At 34.4% G+C, this 20,707-nt stretch overlaps 1 protein-coding gene across 4 annotated transcripts in view; it reads right to left on the reverse strand.

Moving 5' to 3' along the window:
* LOC136035032 (uncharacterized) overlaps window positions 1-20,707 on the reverse strand; it is a 321,337-nt gene that overhangs the window by 264,810 nt on the left and 35,820 nt on the right. The window contains exon 1 of one of the 4 annotated variants that reach the window (XM_065716627.1): window positions 4,402-4,425. The exons of the other annotated variants lie outside the window; for them this stretch is intronic. The gene's annotated coding sequence lies outside the window, so the exon portion shown is untranslated. Of the gene's footprint in view, window positions 1-4,401; window positions 4,426-20,707 lie in introns of those variants that run through there. 4 annotated transcript variants of the gene reach the window in all.

Here is a 20,707-nt window from a genome sequence, read left to right on the forward strand (position 1 = left end):
AACGACTTTATCAAGTCAATTTGTGCAGCTCCCTGACACGCCTACCAATTTTCATCGTCCTATCACGTCCAAAAGCACCAAACTCGCCAAAGCACTGAATCCCGCCCCTAACTCCCCCAAACAGAGCGGATCCAGTCCGGTTACGTCAATCACGTATCTACTACATTTGCATTTTCTACCCACCAAGGTTCATCCCGATCTCTCCACTCCAAGTGTTTTCCAAAATTTCCGGTGTCCCCCTCCAACTACCCCCAATATCAACGCACCTGGTCGGGATTCGAAATAAGAGCTCTGAGACATGAGTTCCTTCTAAATATCAAATTTCATTAAGATCTGGTCACCCGTTCCTATGTTAAAAATACCCCAATTTTTCTAATTTTTCCAAATTAACAACCCCAGCTCCCCCAAAGAGAACGGGTCCATTCCAATTATGTCAATCACGTATCTATAACTTGTGCCTATCCTTCCCATCAAGTTTCATCCCGATCTCTCCACTCTAAGCGTTTCCCAAGATTTCCGGTTTCCAAGATTTCTGTTTACCCCATCCAACCCTCTATGTCCCCGGATCCGATTCGAACTGAAAATGGAGTATCTGAGACATAAGATATTTCTATATATCAAGTTTCATTAAGATCCGATCACCCATTCGTAAGATACCTCGATTTTCACGTTTTCCAAGAAGTCCGGTTTCTCCCTCCAACTCCCCCCAATGTCCCCAGATCTCGTCGCGATTTAAAAATGAGAGTTTTAAAGCACAAAATCCTTCTAAATATCACATTTCATTAAGATCTGAGCACCCGTTCGTAAGTTACAAATACCTCATTTTTTCTAATTTTTCCGAATTACTCCCCCCCCCAACTCAACCAAAGAGAGCATATCCGGTCCGATTATGCCAGTCACGTATCTTGGACTTCCTTATCTCTCCGCTTTAAGCGTTTTCCAAGATTTCCGGTTCCCCCCCCCAATGACACTGGATCCAGTCGGGATTTAAAATAAGATATCTGAGTTACGAGGTTTTTCTAAATATGAAATTTCATTAAGATCCGATCACTCCTTCGTGAGTTAAAAATACCTTATTTTTTCTAATTTTTCAGAATTACCTCTCCACCCAACTCCCCCAAATAGACCGGATCCGTTCCAATTGTGTCAATCACGTATCTAGGACTTGTGCTAGTTTTTCCCACCAAATTTCATCCCGATCCCTCCACTCTAAGCGTTTTCCAAGATTTTAGCCCCCCCCCCCCAACTGCCCCCAATGTCACCACATCCGGTCGGGATTTAAAATGACAGCTCTGAGACACGATATCCTTCCGAATATCAATTTTATTAAGATTCGATCACTCGTTCGTAAGTTAAAAATACCTCATTTTTTCTAATTTTTCCGATTTATGGTCCTCCCCCCACTCCCTCCCAGATGATCGAATCGGGGAAACAACATTTCTAATTTAATCTGCTCAAGTTCCTGATACGCCTGCCAAATTTTATCGTCCTAGCTTACCTGGAAGTGCCTAAACTAGCAAAACTGGGACAGACAGACAGACCGACAGACAGACCGACCGACCGACAGAATCTGCGATCGCTATATGTCACCTGGTAGATACCAAGTGCCATAAAAACTATTTGACAATTTGTAAAGAATTTTTGGGATTTGAGGGGATCCTGGCCCAGAGCCCCTCGTCAAGCATACACGCTCGAGTTATCGGTATTTTGATCTGAGCTAATCAAACGTTCTGAAACAATCGAAATGCCTAATTTTTATACAGGGTAGTTAAATTCCACCTTCGAAATAAATCTGCGTTTTAAACAACGAAATTGGAGTCACAGTCATTATCACATTTTTATAAAATGCTAATTTCATTCAAAATTAAGCAGAAATATCATTTAGTGCATACTCCATCATCTATGAGCAATTAATTTTCCTGTTACGCTGGAATACCCCCTGTATTAAAGGTCATAGAGCCTTGGAGGAGAACCTGGAGGAATATGATGACGTAATTGTCCTTTACTGTTTAAATTTATTGTTGTATTTATTGTTAAAACAAACCTAGTAATACTTTTAAAAATTCCCTTTCTTGGTTATGTCATTAAAAAACCTTTTATGGGGGGATTTTCATCGGAAAAGCTAAATAAGAATAAAAATTACACCACCACCTGCCCCCCCCCCCCCAAAAAAAAATGCGGTTTACTTTTTGTCCCTCTACATTTTGGTAAAATTACGCCACTTCCTCTATTTCTCTGTCAAGATACTGCAATAGAAAACCAGCAGACAAAACCTATATTTTCTTTTGCTTCTAAATAAGTTTATGTAAAAAGCCTGAATCGTAAGAACTTTGGAATTGCGAAGAATAATATTTACAAAACGATTATAACAAATTCACTTTTTGTAGCGATTCGTAGCACGGGCATCAATTTGAAAGGATCTAGGGGGAGGGCTATTCTTCCCATGGGTTTTCTGAGAAAGACGGGACTATGTTTGAATAGGACTATAATGTTTCAACAAAGATATAGCAATCCTAAACCAATTTATAACCCTTGTTCCCATTGATAATCGCAGGGCAGTATTCACACTACCTCGCAATGGGTATTCACACCTTTTCCAACCTTTGGAAGATCACAAATGCCCAAAAGTATATCACTCGTAAAATTTGCAAACGCATATCTGACGAAAAACCATTTTTCGAGCCTTTGAAGTTTTTTGAAAAACCATTGGATGTTTTAGCAGAGTTACTCCATGCCCTAAACAAATTCAACTGTTTACCTTGCCTTCACGTCCCCTACTAACTATACTTCTTGTGGCGACGCACCTGACTACAGAAAAGGCGGGATATACATAAATAAGACAACAACAGGTTTTTTCTTCCAGTTCGTCCCGCCCCTCTCTTCCCCGTGAAACTTCTTCGGGTCCAAAAGGGAAATTAAAATAAAATCCCTATAATGACAATACAATTGTACTACCCTACGTTAAGCCTGAAAAAAAATACTTTCCTTTAATTATTTTTTAGGGGATATTGTTGGGATAAGTGGGTACTCCAATAAAAAGAACCAGCTGCTTCAATCTCAAATTTCCTGTAAAACGAGAACGCAAACTTTGCTTGAATTACTAATACAAGCTTAACAATAAAAGAAAGAATTTATAAATTGCTATTTTCCTAAACATCCGGAAGGAGAATATAGGCCTACAGCCAAACATTCTTGGAGCGCTATATAGTTTCAAGGGATTAGAAAATGAGATTTTTGCTGAAATAGGAGTGGCTATTAGAACTTTCATATGTGAGATCAATAGATTAACTAAGGGCTGTCAACCCACTAGAGAATAGGCAAAGGCAAGGGTAGATTGGTATAGAACCTATGTTTCAAACATTTGACACTAGCTATTTAAATGCGATCATGCAAAATCCTGCGAGAGAACTCAGGAGGGAATTATCAGAAGATGTAAGGAAACTTGTCGATTTCAGCTCTTTGTCTGAAGGAAAAATCCCCCCCCCATGGACAATTCTCCACATTATCCTTTAAATTTCAGACATATTTTCAGATTGGATATTTCTTATTCAGCAGTAGGCAACAATCATAAAGTGTAATACACAGGAAACACTCTAGACGTAGCAAAAAAATATTATGATGCATGCACCTACAAGAGAATATGCTCTGGAAAAGGCTTCATAATTTGGACGGGGAAAAGTTTGTCAATGCGGATAAACAGGTTAATAATATGATATATATGTATGTATGTATGTATGTATGTATGTATGTATGTATGTATGTATGTATGTATGTATGTATGTATGTATGTATGTATGTATGTATGTATGTATGTATGTATGTATGTATGTATGTATGTATATATATATATATATATGAAGGAACTCTGAAAAAAATAGAATCTGGGGAGGGGGTAATGGGCCCGAAGGCCTTTTACCTTACCTACATGCCTTGGAAAATAATTTAAAAAGTATTTGGTTTAAAATTCAAATATCAGAATTTTCAGAAACTTATGACTTGTTGTTCATTTTAAAAAATTCTTCAAAGTTGAGATAAATTTTCTTCAAAATCTATTTTAGGAAACTCAAAATCACTATTTTCTACAGCAGTTTTACAAGGAAAATCAAAAATTTGGTCCTGAGAATTAGAAATGTTTCTATAAAAATATGTATAATTTAAAAATTAGTAATTTTACGATAAAATTTAGTAACTTTTCTAAGTTAGTTTGAATACTGCTGGAAAATTTTAAAATAAACTCCAATAGAATATGGGTATTCTACTAAATTTGTAGCAAATGAGCTTTTACAATGGTTTGGATAAACTTGCGGGTGGTTAATAAAAATAAAAACATTTTAGGCTACAACATAACATTCATTTCTGACAAAATTGAAATGAACATAACATCAAAATGACAAAACTTACTAAAGAAACACAATGTAGAGAAGGGATACTCGGAGGGATCTTAGGATCTTTATCCCTTTACACTTAACTCTGATGAAGACATTACTCCAGCATGAACTTAATCTGCAAAAGCATATGACGTTTATGATCTATATAGATATCGTATGTTTTTCGTCAACCCGAAAAAAGGAGCTATCTCGAGACTTGTTCATTGAAGCAAAACGTCGGAGAAGAAAAAAGAGAGCCTTGTCAGACAATGATAAGAGCTGAAAGATATATGTTCCGGAGTCGTATATTATCTTCTTATTCCATACAGAGGTCATCAGAAATTCTTTCATGAAGAGTTGGGTAAAAATATTCCAAGAATTTCACAAATAAAATTTTCCATGAATTATCGTCAGAATGTAAAAATCAGTGTTGTCCATGAGAGCGAAAAAACGATGTAGGGGGAAAATTTGAAATTATAGTGTTTAAGAAGCAGAAAAGAGTGATAATTCACGAAAATGTAGGGAGGAGGCAAGGATTTTTTAATTAAAAAAAAATAGAGACAGCCTACAAGAAAATATGCATCTCAAAATCAAGGGGGAAGTGACAATTTTGTTACTTTTCGATTTTTTACATGAAAATACTCGAAAATGGGTATTTAAAAATTTGGGACTTAGGGGAAATCCAGAGAGGAGGACAATTGCTCTCCTGCCTCCGCCCATTTAGAGCCATTAGAAGTAGAGAAGAAGGGCAATGTGTTATTATTTCTTCGAAACAGGGTTGTTATCTGAAAAATAGAATTAATATTGTCTGTTGTGATGGGCTAAGTTAGCTTGTTTTGTTTTTTTTTGTTATTTTTTTTTTATGTAAAAATAGCAAAAAATGACAACAGTTTCTGTTACAAGAAAAGTTGAAATACCTCAAAAATTCGTATTTATCATTTTCACCAAATATTCTCGTTTTGGCCAAACAGGTGAAAAAAATGAAGTTGTAAAGTTAAAAAAAAAATAGAGAAAAAGTGCAATTTATGGGTATTTCCTTGATTAAATAAAAAAACTATTTTTTTTAGCTGAAAGTAAGGAGCGACATTAAAACTTAAAACGAACAGAAATTACTCCGTATATGAAATGGGTTGTCCCCTCCGCAATCCCTCGCTCTTTACGCCAAAGCTTTTAATTATTTTAAAAAGTAGATTTGTGGCAAAGAGTGAAACTTTAGCGGAAAGAGCGAGGGATTACGGAGGGGACAGCCCATTTCATATACGGAGTAATTTCTGTTCGTTTTAAGTTTTAATGTCGCTCCTTACTTTCAGCTAAAAAATTAGTTTTTTTTATTTAATTTCTGAACGTTTTTGAATTAATGCATGTTTGGTTTTGGCTCTCCGCAAATAAATTATTAAAATGAAATTTGTATATTAATTCTTTTTTTGGCTAAATGGCTTTCTCTTAGTTTTGATCAGACGATTTTGAGAAATAAGGGGTGGAGAAGGAGGCCTAGTTGCCCTCCAATTTTTCGGTTACTTCAAAAGGCAACTAGAACTTTTAATTTTTAACGAACGTTTTTATTAGTAAAAAATATACGTAACTTAAGAATTAACTTACGTAACAAACTTTCATAACCTTACATTTTTATTATGTATACGAGGTGGTTTGTACCCTCGTTAATGCCTCGCTCTTTATACTAAATCGTAAGTTTAGTCCCAATTCTTTAAGAATGACCCCTGAATCAGAAAGGCCGCAGAATAAATAGTTGAAATTACTAAAAAATACTTTAGCATAAAGAGCAAGGTATTTATCTCCTCCTAAATAGATCGCTCTTTACGCTAAAGTATTTTTAGAACCCCTCATATGCGTAATAATCTCTGTTCGTTTTAAATTTCAGTGCTACTTCTTCCTTTCATTTGAAAAAACGTTTTCATATTTATTTTTCATTGTTTTCTTATATTAATGCTAGAGAATCCTGCGCCCTTTTCATTGAATTTTTCTTCCCCCATGACAGATTCCTCCAAGGAAAGATCCTCCAACATAGCCTCCTCTCCTCAGTCCCATCCCCAAACAAAATAATAACCCCCTGAAAACGTCTGTACACTTCCCAATAACCATTACTATATGTAAACACTGGTCAAAGTTTGTAACTTGCAGCCCCTCCCCCAGGGATTGTGGGGGAGTAAGTCATCCCCAAAGACATAGTTATTAGGGTTTTCGACTATGCTGAACAAAATGGCTATCTAAAATTTTGATCCATTGACTTTGGGAAAAAATGAGCGTGGGAGGGGGCCTAGATGCCCTCCAATTTTTTGGTCACTTAAAAGGGCACTAGAACTTTTCATTTCCGTTAGAATGAGCCCTCTTGCGACATTCTAGGACCACTTATTCGATACGATGACCCCTGGGAAAAAAAATAAACAAATAAACACGCACCCGTGATTTGTCTTCTGGCAAAAAATACAAAATTCCACATTTTTGTAGATAGGAGCTTGAAACTTCTACAGTAGAGTTCGCTGATACGCTGAATCTGATGGTGTCATTTTTGTTAAGATCCTACGACTTTTAGGGGGTGTTTCCCCCTATTTCCTAAATAAGGCAAATTTTCTCAGGCTCCAAACTTTTGATCGGTAAGACTAAACTTGATGAAATTTATATATTTAAAATCAGCATTAAAATACGATTCTTTTGATGTAGCTATTGATATCAAAATTCAATTTTTTAGAGTTTTTGGTTACTATTGAGCCGGGTCGCTCCTTACTACAGTTCGTTACCACGAACTGTTTGAAACAGACTTTTTAGTTGAAAATAACTAAAATCATCCCAATTTTCTATCGTTATCACACAAACCTTATATCTTTAAATAAGTAATATATATATATATATATATATATATGTATATATATATATATATATATATATATATATATATATATATATATATATATATATATATATATATATATATATATATATATATATATATATATATATATATATATATATATATATATATATATATATTAGCCCTTAGTAATTTTCACTATATATTAAGTCTTTTCCCATCTTTTTCAGATTCTTTTTTGTGGGTCTTTAGTATTACCATCCAAAAACTTACACACAAATCTCTCTTTATAGGGATATTTCAAATGTTCTTGATTTATTGTTTTTTTTTTTTTTTTTTTGTCTTTCTTAAGTCAAATTAAGGTATAGCTTCAAACGAAAATCAATAATAGGATCAGTTCATAACACCTCTTTTTAGCTGCTAATTATATAATTATATTTATGGCTATTCTTGGCTTATTTGTTCTTTCTTCTTCAATGTCATGCTTCAAAAGATGACAACCCTGTCAGAAATCGATGAGGATTGACTGAAATATGTTCCGGAGTCATATTTTATCAGCGTCTTAGATACAGAGGTTGCTAGCACATTTTTTCCTGAAGGGTCTGATAAATATATGCCAAATACATTATCTTGTAAATTTTCATCACTCCAATAATTGATCAAACTTATGGAAAATTCAATTATTATCTATATCTTCATAAATATTCTATAAATTAAAATGAGACTTGAAAAGTGGAACTTTGTGGGAGTTCCGTCTGATAATGAATTTAAGCAAAAACTGAAGAGAAGAGAGGCAGAAAACAAGTAAAGAAGTTGAAGTGAAGAGAGCAGTAGATGCGAGTCAAATGAAATAAAAGTATATTTGTTGTCAATGCTTGTTAAAACTAATGCAGCAATGTTCAGAATGAATGGTCACTATAAATGAACTCCATAAAACCCGTACAGTCTACAAAAACTGACGTTTCCAGACAAAGTTGAACAAAAAAACTCAAAACAATTCCACCATGTTTTCTTCTTACTCTATTAAACCACTTAAAAACTGCTGTTTCACCTATATGTTGAAAAGTATCAAGGCCAAAACAAGAAACATGGCAGATGGAAAAATGAAAAAAATGTTTCGATTTTTCTTAATTCAACTCACTTTGTTCAATGCTTGCGGACCATACAACCCTGACAAAATGGACTAACAATGAAATAGTAAGTTTGAAACCAATCTTGTAGCTCATTTTTATATCTGAAAAATATAAAAAGAAATAATCTTTTTTCAAGGGTCCATAAAAGGCTTATAATTGAATTCGCAAGAAAAGTGTTCATTATATTCAGAAAGAGCATAGAAAATGGCATCAAAGGGCAGGGTATCCCAAATTAGTAAAGACCCCCCCCCCTGATCAAAAACTCTTTGAAGATTCTTCGTGTAAGAAACTTGAAAATACCTACTCCCACCTATAATTTTTTTTTAGGGGAACCAATTTACGAGAATGTAGGGGGCGAGTATTTTTTTTTGAAGTTAGAAAAGAGGTATTTTCCAAAGTCCGAGGCTTTTTTGGCTTTTTCTGATTTTTGACCGAAAATAGCAAAAAAAGGTAGTTCTTAAAATCTAATGGGGTAATTTGCCTCCCCCCCAAACTACCAACCTTGACAATTTTGAATGTTCCTTTTAAGCTAGACTTATTATGTGACTTTAGTTCAAATAGTTTCAGGTCCGAATTGCCTTTCAAGAATGCAAAAGAATTGCATTTTAATGCTGATTTTAAAAATATAAGTTTCATCAAGTTTAGTCTTATCCATCAAAAGTTACGAGCCTGAGAAAATTAGCCTTATTATAGAAAATAGGGAGAAATATCCCCTAAAAGTCATAGAATCTTAACGAAAATCCCACCATCAAATTCAGCGTATCAGAGAACCCTACTGTAGAAATTTTAAGCTCCTATCTACAAAAATATGGAATTTTGTATTTTTTGCTAGAAGGTAGATCACGGATGCGTATTTATTTCTTTTTTTCAGGGATGATCGTGTCGACCCAGTGGAGAGCACCTAGGCCCCCTCCCACGCTAATTATTTTCCCAAAGTCAACGGATCAAGATCTGAGATAGCAATTTTATTCAGCATAGTCGAAAAACATTATAACTATGTCTTTGGGGACAACATACTCCCCCACATTCCCCGTGGGAGGCGCTATAAGTTACAAACTTTGACCAGTGCTTACATATAGAAATGGTTATTCCGAAATGTACAGATGTTTACAGGGGGATTTTTTGGTTGGGGGGAGAAGAGAGGGAATGCTGTGGGAAACTTCCAGGGATGAATTTTTCATGAGGGAAGAAAACTTCCACGAAGGGAGTGTAGGATTTTCTAGCATTATTTAAAAAAAATGAGAAAATAAATATGAAGAAGGTTTTTCAACTGAAAGTAAGGAGCAGCATTAAAACTTAAAACGAATAAAAATTATTACGCACGAGGGATTCACCTCCTCCTAATGCCTCGCCCTTTACGCTAAAGTATTTTTGGTAATTTCAACTATTTATTCTATGGCCTTTGTAATTCAGGGGTCACTCTTAAGGAATTGGGACAGAATTTAAGCTTTAGTTTAAAGAACGGGGTACCGACGTGGGGCTGCACCCCCTCATATACGTAATAAAAACATGCGAATACAGAAGGTTGTTACGTAAGGTAATTCGTAAGTTACGTAAATCTTTTACTAATAAAAACGTTCGTGAAAAATTAAAAGTTCTAGTTGCCTTTTTAAGAAACCAAAACTTGGAGGGCAACAAGGTCTCCTCCCTCGCTCCTTTTTCTCAAAATCATTCGATCAAAACTATGAGAAAATCATTTTGCCAAAAAAAATTATAAATTTCGCTTTAATTATTCATCTGGAGAGAGCCAAAATCAAAACATGCATTATTACAAAAACGTTCAAAAATTAAATTAAAAAAACAAGTTTTTTAACTGAATGTAAGTAGCGACATTATAACTTAAAACGAACAGAAATTACTTAGTACATGAAAGGGGCTACTCCCTCCTCAAAGCTCTGCTCTTTACGCTAAAATTTTTAACCTTTTTAAAAAGTAGAGTTGAGAAAAAGAGTTAAGTTTTGCGTAAAGAGCGGGGCGTTGAGGAGGGAACAGCCCCTTTCATATATGAAGTAGTTTCTGTTCGTTTTAAGTTTTAATGTCGCTCCTTAGTTTCAGTTAAAAAAAAAACTTTTTTATTCAATAAAATTTAAATTAACACAATTATGAATGAAAAGAGATTTACAAATAAAACGCAAAAAAATTATAGCAAAAATATAATTTTCCTTTAACATAATCAAAGCTAAAAGAAGATAATTTCTTATCTTCTTATCTTCTGATCAAAAATGAGGTTTTCAAAGGCCAAACGGAAATACTGAAGAAACACACAAAGTAAATATTTCAAGAGAACAACCGCATTATTTTGTTTGCGCTGAAGAAGAGAGGCGGTTGTTCCCTCGAAATATTCGTTTTGTGTGTTTATTCAGTATTTTCGTTTAGCCTTTAGAAACCCCGTTCTTGATCGTTTATATCAAAGCTAACATGTCCAAAATAAAAACAAATTCTCAGCAGAAAACATTTTGATTTGTATATACAATATATAACTATCAACCCTATGGTGTCGAATTATAACGTCTGAAAAATCATTAAATATTTTCTTTTTTATTACTTTTATTTGAATAAAATATTTGTAAGTTGTGTACTCCACAATACTCCAGAGATAAATCTACTTTAGTCACGCCTGAGACTCTAAAGATTGGACAATTCAATTTGGGTCAATGACCTACTTACACTACCATAAAAGAGATGCGTCATTCTTTGTTAATCATGCCAAGACAGGTATATGAAAATGAGATGACGTCTGGATTTTGCTAATGACGCATCTCTTTTATGGTAGTGTAAGTAGGTCATTGACCCAAATTGAATTGTCCAATCTTTAGAGTCTCAGGCGTGACTAAAGTAGATTTATCTCTGGAGTATTGTGGAGTACACAACTTACAAATATTTTATTCAAATAAAAGTAATAAAAAAGAAAATATTTAATGATTTTTCAGACGTTATAATTCGACACCATAGGGTTGATAGTTATATATTGTATATACAAATCAAAATGTTTTCTGCTGAGAATTTGTTTTTATTTTGGACATGTTAGCTTTGATATAAACGATCAAGAACGGGGTTTCTAAAGGCTAAACGAAAATACTGAATAAACACACAAAACGAATATTTCGAGGGAACAACCGCCTCTCTTCTTCAGCGCAAACAAAATAATGCGGTTGTTCTCTTGAAATATTTACTTTGTGTGTTTCTTCAGTATTTCCGTTGGCCTTTGAAAACCTCATTTTTGATCGTTTTCTTTCTTTATGTTATTGCAGGCCAATGTGGTTCAAGAAATTATCTTCTTTTAGCTTTGATTATGTTAAAGGAAAATTATATTTTTGCTATAATTTTTTTGCGTTTTATTTGTAAATCTCTTTTCATTCATAATTGTGTTAATTTAAATTTTATTGAATAAAAAAGTTTTTTTTTTAACTGAAAGTAAGGAGCGACATTAAAACTTAAAACGAACAGAAACTACTTCATATATGAAAGGGGCTGTTCCCTCCTCAACGCCCCGCTCTTTACGCAAAACTTAACTCTTTTTCTCAACTCTACTTTTTAAAAAGGTTAAAAATTTTAGCGTAAAGAGCAGAGCTTTGAGGAGGGAGTAGCCCCTTTCATGTACTAAGTAATTTCTGTTCGTTTTAAGTTATAATGTCACTACTTACATTCAGTTAAAAAACTTGTTTTTTTAATTTAATTTTTGAACGTTTTTGTAATAATGCATGTTTTGATTTTGGCTCTCTCCAGATGAATAATTAAAGCGAAATTTATAAATTTTTTTGGCAAAATGATTTTCTCATAGTTTTGATCGAATGATTTTGAGAAAAAGGAGCGAGGGAGGAGACCTTGTTGCCCTCCAAGTTTTGGTTTCTTAAAAAGGCAACTAGAACTTTTAATTTTTCACGAACGTTTTTATTAGTAAAAGATTTACGTAACTTACGAATTACCTTACGTAACAACCTTCTGTATTCGCATGTTTTTATTACGTATATGAGGGGGTGCAGCCCCACGTCGGTACCCCGTTCTTTAAACTAAAGCTTAAATTCTGTCCCAATTCCTTAAGAGTGACCCTGAATTACAAAGGCCATAGAATAAATAGTTGAAATTACTAGAAATACTTTAGCGTAAAGGGCGAGGCATTAGGAGGAGGTGAATCCCTCGTGCGTAATAATTTTTATTCGTTTTAAGTTTTAATGCTGCTCCTTACTTTCAGTTGAAAAACCTTTTTCATATTTATTTTCTCATCTTTTTTTAAATAATGCTAGAAAATCCTACACTCCCTTCGTGGAAGTTTTCTTCCCTCATGAAAATTTCATCCCTGGAAGTATCCCACAGCATTCCCTCCCTTCCCCCCCCAACCAAAAAATCCCCCTGTAAACATCTGTACATTTCGGAATAACCATTTCTATATGTAAGCACTGGTCAAAGTTTGTAACTTATAGCGCCTCCCACGGGGAATGTGGGGGAGTATGTTGTCCCCAAAGACATAGTTATAATGTTTTTCGACTATGCTGAATAAAATTGCTATCTCAGATCTTGATCCGTTGACTTTGGGAAAATAATTAGCGTGGGAGGGGACCAAGGTGCTCTCCACTGGGTCGACACGATCATCCCTAAAAAAAAAAAAAAAATACGCATCCGTGATCTACCTTCTAGCAAAAAATACAAAATTCCATATTTTGTAGATAGGAGCTTGAAATTTCTACAGTAGGGTTCTCTGATACGCTGAATTTGATGGTGGGATTTTCGTTAAGATTCTATGACTTTTAGGGGATATTTCTCCCTATTTTCTATAATAAGGCTAATTTTCTCAGGCTCGTAACTTTTGATGGATAAGACTAAACTTGATGAAACTTATATTTTTAAAATCAGCATTAAAATGCAATTCTTTTGCATTCTTCAAAGGCAATTTGGACCTGAAACTATTTGAACTAAAGTCACATAATAAGTCTAGCTTAAAAGGAACATTCAAAATTGTCAAGGTTGGTAGTTTGGGGGGGAGGCAAATTACCCCATTAGATTTTAAGAACTACCTTTTTTTGCTATTTTCGGTCAAAAATCAGAAAAAGCCAAAAAAGCCTCGGACTTTGGAAAATACCTCTTTTCTAACTTCAAAAAAAAATACTCGCCCCCTACATTCTCGTAAATTGGTTCCCCTAAAAAAAAATTATAGGTGGGAGTAGGTATTTTCAAGGTTCTTACACGAAGAATCTTCAAAGAGTTTTTGATCAGGGGGGGGGGGTCTTTACTAATTTGGGATACCCTGCCCTTAGATGCCATTTTCTATGCTCTTTCTGAATATAATGAACACTTTTCTTGCGAATTCAATTATAAGCCTTTTATGGACCCTTGAAAAAAGATTATTTCTTTTTATATTTTTCAGATATAAAAATGAGCTACAAGATTGGTTTCAAACTTACTATTTCATTGTTAGTCCATTTTGTCAGGGTTGTATGGTCCGCAAGCATTGAACAAAGTGAGTTGAATTAAGAAAAATCGAAACATTTTTTTCATTTTTCCATCTGCCATGTTTCTTGTTTTGGCCTTGATACTTTTCAACATATAGGTGAAACAGCAGTTTTTAAGTGGTTTAATAGAGTAAGAAGAAAACATGGTGGAATTGTTTTGAGTTTTTTTGTTCAACTTTGTCTGGAAACGTCAGTTTTTGTAGACTGTACGGGTTTTATGGAGTTCATTTATAGTGACCATACATTCTGAACATTGCTGCATTAGTTTTAACAAGCATTGACAACAAATATACTTTTATTTCATTTGACTCGCATCTACTGCTCTCTTCACTTCAACTTCTTTATTTAGTTTTCTGCCTCTCTTCTCTTCAGTTTTTGCTTAAATTCATTATCAGACGGAACTCCCACAAAGTTCCACTTTTCAAGTCTCATTTTAATTTATAGAATATCTATGAAGATATAGATAATAATTGAATTTTTCATAAGTTTGATCAATTATTGGAGTGATGAAAATTTACAAGATAATGTATTTGGCATATATTTATCAGACCCTTCAGGAAAAAATGTGCTAGCAACCTCTGTATCTAAGACGCTGATAAAATATGACTCCGGAACATATTTCAGTCAATCCTCATCGATTTCTGACAGGGTTGTCATCTTTTGAAGCATGACATTGAAGAAGAAAGAACAAATAAGCCAAGAATAGCCATAAATATAATTATATAATTAGCAGCTAAAAAGAGGTGTTATGAACTGATCCTATTATTGATTTTCGTTTGAAGCTATACCTTAATTTGACTTAAGAAAGACAAAAAAAAAAAAAACAATAAATCAAGAACATTTGAAATATCCCTATAAAGAGAGATTTGTGTGTAAGTTTTTGGATGGTAATACTAAAGACCCACAAAAAAGAATCTGAAAAAGATGGGAAAAGACTTAATATATAGTGAAAATTACTAAGGGCTAATATATATATATATATATATATATATATATATATATATATATATATATATATATATATATATATATATGTATATATATATATATATATATATATATATATATATGTATCAGCTGTCCAGAAGCACTTGAGCTCCTACTGTTTTCGATTCTCATTTCTGGTTTTTACATTTGAGCAAATCTTGACTGAAAGCCTCCCTATCGGTTTTCAAATTAACTTTTTAGGAGAGTCAGATTCCATCTAGCATTCAAATGTAAATTCTATGTGAGACTTAAAAACTACTGAGATCGATAGTGCTTGATAAATTTGACCACGTCTGATGTAATTTTAACTAATTTGGACAGGAATATAAATTGTAATTTGTTCCAAGGGAATTTAACCTCCAGAAAGGTTTTAGCAAGGATTTATTCAAGGGGGCGGGCATGGGGTTTGACCCACCTCCCTCCCCGGAATGTTTGTGCGCTTCATAAAATCGTGGAATAAAAGCATATAAACAAATTTCAGATGCTTTTTTAGTTTTTTTGCAACCCCCCAGAAAAATAGCCCTAATCGGACAAAAACCCTGGGTACGGCCCTGGGTTTTAGTGAGGAGATTCGAACCGTTTCTTGCCGACGACACGACGCTGCATTTGTCCTGCATAAGAACTTCAATTTTAAAATGTAAATTTATTTAAATGAAGTACTATATATCTGATAACCTGTTATTGGCATGAGAAAGACATAGAATTTGAACTAGCTCTACGATAAATGAGTTTCCATCCCGCTTTTTAGGGCTATAATAAGAAAAAGGTATGGATGGCTAGGACACGTTCTGCGGATAAAGGATGGTAGATTGCCAAAGATTGTCCTTTTTGGGTTTGGCTATCCATCTAGGGCCAAACGAAAAGCAGGTCGTTCCCGAATTGGTTGTGGGGAGGTCGTAAGGAAGGAAGTCGAACTGAGTAGGTTTATGCTGTATATGTCTAGCAATCGCCTTTGTTACCGAAAAATCTCCTTACTTTGTCTTTAAAATGTGTCTTTAAAAATTTTTAAATTGTTATTTAGACATGTGTGTTCAAACAGGCAGTTCAATACTGAAATATTTATCCCCCCTCCTCCTTCACACCGACCCAGAAATAGCACAATATGTAAAAATTCAGATTTATGCTATAGTTTGGGAAATATGGTAACTTTCTTACCAAATAACCCGTTCAAAGATTCTCCTCCCGATGAAAATCTTTTAGGCTTAATAGGAGGGATTCTAAACTTGTAAACTATTTGACTAGTACTTTTATCGATGGCTGCGGCCTACCAAAAGTAGACTCATAATTCCAAAACCTGGTTTTGGGAAAAAAGTTTGAAGATCTAGGGACAGTCCAAATCATTATTTGGGAAAATATTCCCGGGAAAAAAGCAAGCCATCCTTTTTTTTAACTTCATTAAGGATTTAAGTAAATAAGAGAAGTTTCTCTTCATAGCCCTTCTAATTAAAAATCTCACTGAGATGGAAATGATTATGGTTTTCTAAAACATACTTTAGTACTTACATTGTTTAATTATGTTGGTAAAATTTACTTTCTGTCTAAGTAACGGTTATCCAAACTTAAAACGCTTTTAACAGTATTTTAGCGTAAAACTATAATTAGGTATCACGTCAAATGATTACAAAAGTAGTGTACTACACAATATTCCAGAGGTGATGCTACTGAAGTCACACCTGAGGCTCTAAAGATTGGATAATCCAATTTGGGTGAATGAGCTACTTAAATGACCACAAAAGAGATGTATCATTAGCATAATCTAGCCGGCATCTTATTTTCATATATTTGTCTGGACATGATTAGCAAAGAAAGTTAAAATATCTGGTTTGACGATTTAATTACATGAATAAATTTTTTATTTGGGATTGGCTTAAACTAATCTTGACACACGCTTGGGTAAAGTAAATTGGACACATTTTATAATACAAACCTAATTTGAATGAATCAAAAAGCGACATATCCCTGGTCATTTATGCCCCACCCCCAAGGGCCCTAATGTCCCGTCCCCCAACTTTTTGCCCCCTTATTTTAGACTAAGAATTTTGTGGAATTCTAATTTTTGGACTTAAAATTTATTGGACTCCGAATTATTGCACTCAAAATTTGGCTGGTCATCGACACAACCTAGTTTATTGTATGTTTTTAATTAGTATTTTTCGTACACTGGAATGATAAACACTTGCTCTATATCAAGAAACAAGTAAAGATGAAATATTCCAAGAAAGTTGGTGTACATGAAAAAGTTATCGTTGTGGTTAATGCCGGCAAAGACAAATATTTGAACCATGAACAAGTACCAATGATAACAGTGTTGAAAATGTATGAGTACGTTGTCATGACAGTGAGAGATTAGATTTCCTTGGAGTGCTGAAACGATTCAGTATTTATGATGGTGGATATGTAAGAGTAGCATTTCCAGGGAAGGTAATGCTCAAAGAGAATGCAAGCCTGAAACTAATAGTTGATGACGAGGGTCAAGTTCTAGTAATTGTTGGTGGTAACACTTTACCTGTTGATAGATCCTATTGTTATACTTCTGGCATTAGTATTAAAATGAAAGCAAAGGGGAACAAAGGCCTACTGCTTCACTAATGTTGTGATGCGTATCTTGTGCATGTGCCAAAACTGCAAACTATGTAAAAGACAATGTGATAAAAGACGGTGAAATTGAAAGCACAATAAAAAAGGCATTGCCAGACAATATAACAACGGGGTTTAAAGACGAATTGAAGAAAAACAAAGCGCATGTGAACAGTATTATTACCATTGATCGTATACCAACAGATAGGGTCAATGAACCCAATAAAACCAATGATGAAATGTGCAAGCCGATTGTAGCTGAAACCATGTTAAAACTCGTTTATGATCCCGAAACGGAATAAGTGCCTTGTCAAGAGAAAATATAATGAAGGATTTTATGGAATGGATGCAAAACATTAATTTTAATATTTATGATGATAGTCTACATGTCGTTCTTTAATAAAAGTATTTTATGCATTACTTTGTCATATTTCCATTAGGTTTAGGGTACGCTAGCAAGTTGAACGGTTAATGTACTTATTAAAAAGTCAGAGATGTAAAGAAAGAATTTTCAGAGACATACATACTACTAGCAGACTCATAGAGGGTATATTAGAATCCGAGGTAAGATATCAGGGCTTTTTACCAAAGTATGAGAGAGATGAGCTGGATTGTTCAAAAAATATACACAGTCTAGCAAACACCCGCTCAGACATACAGGCATGGAGAGATGGAAAAGCAAAATGCTAGTCAGACACACAGGCACCGAGAGAGAGAGAGAGAGAGAGAGAGAGAGAGAGAGAGAGAGAGAGGAGAGAGAGAGAGAGAGAGAGAGAGAGAGAGAGAGAGAGAGAGAGAGAGAGAGAGAGAGAGAGAGAGAGAGAGAGAGAGAGAGAGAGAGAGAGAGAGAGAGAGAGAGAGAGAGAGAGAAGAGAGAAAGACACAAAACCACATACAAACACACAGAGTCAGACCTACAAACACACAAAGACAGACACAGAGACAGGCAAACACCCGCTCAGACACACAGGCACAGAGAGCGAGAGAGAGACAGAGACTCACAAAACACAGATTCAGAGACACAAATATGCAAAGGCTAGCGTGGCCGGTCACACTAACTTAACCTAAACGAACCTAACTTAAAAGTAATTAACTTAATGTAATCAAGTCTATCCAGTTTTGAAAACATCTATAACTACAGTGGAATAGATGTTAACAGTTGGACTGTAAATCATGCTCATGCGCTCATGTGTCTCTGGCTTTGAAAAAAATGCAAAGACTTCACAACATTTTTTGATTTTTTCCTGTATTATACATTGTAAATTTGCTCTCACGCTGCTGATTACAAACGAACTAACACCCTAGGTATATATATATATATATATATATATATATATATATATATATATATATATATATATATATATATATATATATATATATATGGTAAATGTTTAGTTTCGTCACAAGCTGTCTAAAATATGTATTACTACATATAACATGATTTTGATGATCGCATATTGTTCCTTTGTCATTATTAGAGAAGCGCATCCATTTCTGGCTCACCCTCCTCCTCCCTGGGACAAACCAAAAGTTGTAAAGTGGGCTTGCTTACAGGTAACATTACCTACAGAACGAAGCGTATTAGTCCATGAGCATCTCAAAAATTTGAGTCCAAAAAATTCAAAATCGTAAAATTCTGAGGCAAAAAATTTTCGGTCTAAAAAGGGGGAGCAAAAACTTGGAGGAGGGGACACTGGGGTCCTTTGAGGTTAGACATGGATGACCATGGATTAGTGGCTTTTTGATTCATTAAAATTTGGTTTGTATTTTAAAATGCGTCCAATTTATTTTACCCAATTTATTTTAAATCTAATCTCTCACTGTCATGACAACGTACTCATACATTTTCAACACTGTTATCATTGGTACTTGTTCATGGTTCAAATATTTGTCTTTGCCGGCATTAACCACAACGATAACTTTTTCATGTACACCAACTTTCTTGGAATATTTCATCTTTACTTGTTTCTTGATATAGAGCAAGTGTTTATCATTCCAGTGTACGAAAAATACTAATTAAAAACATACAATAAACTGGGTTGCGTCGATGACCAGCCAAATTTTGAGTGCAATAATTCGGAGTCCAATAAATTTTTAGTCCAAAAATTAGAATTCCACAAAATTCTTAGTCTAAAATAAGGGGGCAAAAAGTTGGGGGACGGGACATTAGGGCCCTTGGGGGTGGGGCATAAATGACCAGGGATATGTCGCTTTTTCATTCATTCAAATTGGGTTTGTATTATAAAATGTGTCCAATTTACTTTACCCAAGCGTGTGTCAAGATTAGTTTAAGCCAATCCCAAATAAAAAATTTATTCATGTAATTAAATCGTCAAACCAGATATTTTAACTTTCTTTGCTAATCATGTCCAGACAAGTATATGAAAATAAGATGCCGGCTAGATTATGCTAATGATACATCTCTTTTGTGGTCATTTAAGTAGCTCATTCACCCAAATTGGATTATCCAATCTTTAGAGCCTCAGGTGTGACTTCAGTAGCATCACCTCTGGAATATTGTGTAGTACACTACTTTTGTAATCATTTGACGTGATACCTAATTATAGTTTTACGCTAAAATACTGTTAAAAGCGTTTTAAGTTTGGATAACCGTTACTTAGACAGAAAGTAAATTTTACCAACATAATTAAACAATGTAAGTACTAAAGTATGTTTTAGAAAACCATAATCATTTCCATCTCAGTGAGATTTTTAATTTAGAAGGGCTATGAAGAGAAACTTCTCTTATTTACTTAAATCCTTAATGAAGTTAAAAAAAAGGATGGCTTGCTTTTTTCCCGGGAATATTTTCCCAAATAATGATTTGGACTGTCCCTAGATCTTCAAACTTTTTTCCCAAAACCAGGTTTTGGAATTATGAGTCTACTTTTGGTAGGCCGCAGCCATCGATAAAAGTACTAGTCAAATAGTTTACAAGTTTAGAATCCCTCCTATTAAGCCTAAAAGATTTTCATCGGGAGGAGAATCTTTGAACGGGTTATTTGGTAAGAAAGTTACCATATTTCCCGAACTATAGCATAAATCTGAATTTTTACATATTGTGCTATTTCTGGGTCGGTGTGAAGGAGGAGGGGGGATAAATATTTCAGTATTGAACTGCCTGTTTGAACAAACATGTCTAAATAACAATTTAAAAATTTTTAAAGACACATTTTAAAGACAAAGTAAGGAGATTTTTCGGTAACAAAGGCGATTGCTAGACATATACAGCATAAACCTACTCAGTTCGACTTCCTTCCTTACGACCTCCCCACAACCAATTCGGGAACGACCTGCTTTTCGTTTGGCCCTAGATGGATAGCCAAACCCAAAAAGGACAATCTTTGGCAATCTACCATCCTTTAT

Source organism: Artemia franciscana, chromosome 13 (genome assembly GCF_032884065.1).
Source record: "Artemia franciscana chromosome 13, ASM3288406v1, whole genome shotgun sequence".
In the NCBI taxonomy this organism is placed as follows: domain Eukaryota; kingdom Metazoa; phylum Arthropoda; class Branchiopoda; order Anostraca; family Artemiidae; genus Artemia; species Artemia franciscana.